Raw genomic sequence first — 5994 nt, forward strand, 5'->3', positions numbered from 1 at the left:
ATTTAAAGTACTAGCTATTTGCCCTACTTGGATTTCTAGCTTAGCAATGGATTGAGAATGAGAATGAAGCAATTGAGTGTTCGCCTCTAGAGTGCCTAGAGCGGTCAAAACTTTCTCTTCAAAGGTAGGACTCCTAGAGTTTCCTTGAGAATGAGATGGTTGATTAGGAAAATGAGAATTAGAAAATTGATTACCATGGGATTGAAATGATGATCTAAAACCTTGGGAACTTTGGCTTTGCATCGAAGGTGGAACAGATTTCCCTTGAAAACCACCTTGGGGAGGGTTTGAGCCTTTCCCTTGTCTTTTCTAAGAAAAGTTCGGATGGTTCCTCCAACTAGGATTGTAATGATTTCCATAGGGATTATTCCCTTGGTTAGTAAAAATAGCATTGGCTTGCTTATGGTTTTCATTTTGCACATGTCCATGGGGATAATTAGAAGTAAAATGCAAGACATTTGAATAAGTCATATATGATTCATTAGATGCACGAAGATGAACATGATTAGGGGCGGAAAGCATTTAATTCGTCGAGTTTTGGTTAATCAAGAATTGATCAAACCTTTGAGATAAGGATTTCATCTTGACGACTATATCATTGGAGTTGTCAACTTGATACAAGCTAACATTCTTCTTTCCTCTTAGATTTCTACCATTTTTAGAAGACAAAGACCTATGCATGGAATTTTCACTCATACTTTCATACAATTGCCACACATCATTTTCATGCTTGTCAAGATAAGAACCACCCATTGATGCATCAACCATACCCTTGTGATTATCCGGTAAGATTTCAAAGAAATATTGAACTAGTTGCCACTTAGGTATGTCATGATGAGGGCATTTTTTAAGCAAATCATTAAACCTTTCCCATGCCTCATAAAACATTTCCCCATCCCCTTGAGAAAATTCTCTAATGGAAGTTCTCATGGCATTGGTCTTAGAAATTGGATAGTACTTTTTCAAGAACTCTTGTTGCATTTCCGCCCAAGAAGTTATCGAAAAAGGCCTAAGATTGTTGAACCAATATTTTGCCTTGTCTTTAAGGGTAAAAGGAAAAGTTTAAGCCTTAACACTTCTTCCGGCATGTCCGTGTATTTCACGGTGGAACACACTTCAAGAAACTCATCCAAATGCTTATAAGGTTCTTCACTTGGAAGTCCATGATAGTTTGGAAGCATTTGAATAGTTTGTGGTTTAATTTCATAGTGATGTGCTCTAAATGGAAGCAATTGAATGCAAGTGGGTGCATTGTATTCATTAGGCACATAATGACCTCTCAATACAATGGGAGGATTCACAATTGGTGGTGCTAGACGAACACCTTGATTAGCTTTAACTATGTGGGGTTGTGGAGCAAATATTGGCCTAGGCATTCCCAATGGAACTTGGCCTTGTTGTTGATGGTGAATGAAGGGTCTAGGCATGCCTAATGGTACTTGAACATTTTCATAATGCACATTAGGTTGGAGGTTACCTTGTTGGTCTATGTGACCAAGGTCCTCCACATGGTCATCATTTAAATCCTCCATTGGTGAAATGGAGTAATGAGAACTACCCCACCCCCTAGGATTACGAACAACCGATTCAAGATGCAAATTAGAAGGGACAAGAGTAGGATTCAATGACCTACGACCATGCATACACTAGAAAAACAAATAACAAACAAATAACAATCATTTCGCCCTCGCAACAAATAAATCAACAAATCTCCACATTCAATGATCCCATACTCCCATGCTTAAACAATATGCAAAGAAAAGTAAATTGCCTCCACGCGGGCTCACGATTTATCTAAGAAATGGAAAATAAGCCTCCACGTGGGCCAACGATTTAACTAGAGCTTGAGTTAGAAAGATCTCACAAAGGGTCCTTAAGCAACTTCAATTGGTTTTCAACTTCCAAACTTTGCCATGCTTTGCATTTTTTAGATTTTTAGTCCTTTTTGGGCTTAGCTTAGCTCCTTGCTTTGAAGTCTCCTTTGCTTAACCTCTTTACTCAATTTCACCTAGTCAAATAAGAACAAACACAATAAGTAACCAAAAATAAAAATAAAGTAAAGATACGATCAAAAGAGTACTAATCCCTAATTATTTCCAAAACACGGCGTTGCCAATTAAATCCACGGCAACGGCGCCAAAAACTTGGTATTATCGTTGCACCAACGCTTAAAAGATGTTCAAAAGGTAGTGAAATATACTACTTGCATTCATAAGTATGGAACATCAAACAACAAACATGGATTATCTTCCCATGTAACAACTAAGGTAACTACACTACATCTAAGCTAATGACATGAAAATTAAACTAATGAGACTAAGAGAGAGGCACAATCCATCACGAAATGAGTATGAACCATCAAATAAACTACAAGACCATTTTATTAAGCACTATATCTTAACAATCTCTAGATCTATAGCATTAATATACATAGACATGCATCAACAACACAAGAAATAGAGATAAACACATAAATATCTATTCTAGCATACATAGACATATGGATAAAATGAAATGGTCACTTGGAAGAATTAAACCACACAAATCATTGAATAAACAATATCTATGCATATAAATATGTCAAAACATGTATTACAACACAAATCTCCTCAAAAATACATGAATTAAGATAAAGAAAGCAAGCTTAGGGCTAACTCTAGCCCCAAAAAGATGTCTAGCCACTCATGAATGGTGTCCTCCAACCTTCAAGGGCTATCTACTTAGTGGAAATGCTCATCTTCTTGAAGTAGATGGAAAACCTCTCAGGAATGTCTCTAGCCTCCTTTCCAAGAATATGTTATACAATATGTAAGTTATGTCAAGTATGTTCTCAAGAATGGCTCATATTCTTTATATAGGTAGGTTAAAATGTCACACCCAATAGTCTGGGCTCGCACATCAATATTCCTCCAATGATTGCACTAAGAGCCAACCTTTAATGAGCTGGACTTTGTCTTTTTTCGGGCTTGAGGAAGTTTGATCGATCGAACTTGTGGTGAGATCGATCGAACATGGCTAAGATCTATCAAACTTTGGCTGAATCGATCCTCCCATGGCGGCGCCTTTATGGATAAGGACAGATCTGAGATGTTTTGAGGAAAGAGACAAAAGTGGTAGGTGGGGTGGTACAACAGGATAAGATGGAATCTTTTCAATCGATCTGAGAATTGTTGGATCGATCGAACTTTGTGGGATCTTTGGATAAGGACAAAAGAGCTTGGATCCATCTTGAAATGCCTTGATCGGTGAACTTTCGCTTCATCGAAATATACTTGTGATCGAGCGAACTTGCTGAATTCCATACTTTGCTTCAATCTGCTTCCACTTTGCTCTTTTTTTCCATCCAGCTTGAGTTAGCTTCTTTTAAGCTTTTATTTGGCCGAATTAGCTTACCTAAAAAGGGCAATAACACAAAATTAGTCTAAAACGGGAAAGTAAGATAGATAAAGGTCCCAGAATACCTAAGCTTAAGGGGTTTAAATGCGCACTTTTCAGCGCTCATCAGATTGTTCCACAACTTTAGCTTACTTAGTTAAATTTCATGTCGTTAGTGTAGATGTAGTGTAGTTGCTTTAAATTCATAGATAGGTGGACAATCTACTCTTGTTCCTTGGTGTCCATACTTATGAATGCATTAGGTGTATGTTTCTAGATAGTTGTGTGTGCATAAATTGTGGTTTCATTAAATGGATTTTGGTCTCATTTGATAGGTTGTGCTTTCCATTTGATTTGGCTTAACAATCTATGCTTATTTGCCATCCATGCCTAGTTTTACTTAATGTCACACACACACACATACAACTTACAAGTCAATTTCCCCATTAATATACAATTGCTAGTGTCTAGTGAAGTCGAGCTTAGTGGTGAGCTCTAGTACCCCAAGTCTTCCCCTCTATATCTTTCTCTACTTTATTAATCATTGAATTTTGTTTACTTTAATTTCACTTGCATAATAGCTTAATCAATTAATCCAACCAATCATTGATCACTCAACCTACTAACCCTATATATTGTTTCCATTACAAAGGCACCTACAAATCCCTTGGGACAATCCCTACTCACCCTAGCTATATTTTTAGTTAGAGGTAGTGGTGGCTTTTACAAATTTAAAACTTGGCCACATTGCACATTCACACTCTTAGTTCATATCATTTTGAAAACTTTTGGGGCATCGGTTGTGATACCCCTCGGATCCGAGACACGGGTTGATCAGGCCCAGGCCCGAGCCCGAGGGAATATCAAACAATTAAAGTATTTATAATGAACACGGAATAAAAAATGAATTAAGAAATGAAATTAAAGCTGAAAAGAACTAAAAATAGAATCCGCAAAATATTATAATTATTAAAATCCATCAAACCCAAACTCCAAAACTCCATCAGTTTACAACTCGGGAATCCATCCATTGGACCCCTTATTTAAATTCTCCAAACGATACTGAAATAATAAAAACAAAATCCAAAGATAACATAGAGAAAATTCCTATATAATCAGAGGAGTGAATAGCTGTATCTGCTCTGCACGTCCAAACTCTAACCCTGGAACTGACGAGCACCTGAAAATTAAAGAAGTGGGTCAGGCCCACATGCAAGTCCTGATCTACTATAATCCAAATAGTAATCCGATACGTAGATACATCCTAGGAAGACTCAACAATATCTAGAGTAGTCAATATATGTATATAGTACACACTATAGGACGCTCGCTAGTCCAGTAGGTTTGTCTCAGCCTGAATAGAAGACAACATGCGAATACGCACCCTAGGGTGGGCATGAGTACCTAGACCTACCAGGGAACAACACCTATGTCCAATTATCTATCCTAGGCGATATACGCGCCCTAACCATGGTCCTGAGACTCAAGCTCATACTATGGCAAATATAATAAATATATAAAGTCCATACTCCTCCTAATACATAATACCATCCATCTGTGTGGTGGTCTGGTATATGTATATCCATCCGTCCTGAAACCATATTAAGTCATTCAACTATTTTGTTGACATGACACAAGTAGGTGATGGACTTAACTCATAGGGTTAATCCATACCTTAATCCAAAGTAAGTAGGATTTAGTGTTTGACTAATCCATACCTAGTATGTCATTGTCCCATACCGGTACATACAAATCCTCCATATAGCATAGTTATTAAAACAACATTATATAATCAACAACCGTACTCCAGAATATGCATTTGTATAAATTCATATACCAATATTAGGTATTCATTACAAAATCTAAATATCATGCTCCAATCATTTAAACCGCTAAAATAAATCATAGTGTTTAAGTCCTCCACAACAACCGATAAATTGATACAAATTAAACAAATTAAATATCAATTAAATCCAAACTAAGTATAGTTAAATATAATTAATTCACCATAATTATAACACTATACAAATATAGGATTACATATAATTCAATTATATATAAAAACTTTGCCAAGTTCCAGTCATATAAACCTAGCAAAAACAGTGCAACGTATAGCCACTATTTGAGTTGTTCATTGATCCTTTCCTTAAACCATTATTGTATTAAATGTTTTCAATATTTATTTAAGTCCCTAACATTTAATTACATCTCACAGTAGCTTTTAAACAGCCTTAGAAAACACCGTGCAGCCCAAACAGCCCTTAAAACTCCTTTCAGTGCGCTTCAAGAAAGAGCAGGCTCAATTAAAACATTGAGCCTGCTCCATTTTTGGGTTAGAGCCGGCTCCTTCAGCATTGAGCTGGCTCCAAACTCTAATAGAGCCGGCTCCCTTGCCTTTGAGCTGGCTCCTTTGTGTTTTGGAGCCTGCTCCATCCCCTTCAGCAGCCTGTTGCCCGTTCCAGCTTCATCCTCTCTGACTCCGGTGATTACAGAGCCTCTGTGGTGTGTTCTAATTCTTATTCTAGGTTCAATCTTAGTCCCAAATAAGTTTAAACCATTGAGATCCAATCCTAACATGTGTAGGAACACAAGTTTTAAAAACCACTTTTACAGAACCTT

The 5994-nt window shown here is 37.1% G+C and overlaps 1 pseudogene; it reads left to right on the forward strand.

The window, feature by feature from the left end:
- Positions 1-826: 826 nt before the first annotated feature.
- On the forward strand, positions 827-924 carry LOC132280272 (small nucleolar RNA R71; annotated as a pseudogene).
- Positions 925-5994: the final 5070 nt, after the last annotated feature.

Source organism: Cornus florida, unplaced genomic scaffold (genome assembly GCF_030987335.1).
Source record: "Cornus florida cultivar Cherokee Brave unplaced genomic scaffold, ASM3098733v1 CherokeeBrave_3.0.0_Hap2_Chr10, whole genome shotgun sequence".
In the NCBI taxonomy this organism is placed as follows: Eukaryota; Viridiplantae; Streptophyta; class Magnoliopsida; order Cornales; family Cornaceae; genus Cornus; species Cornus florida.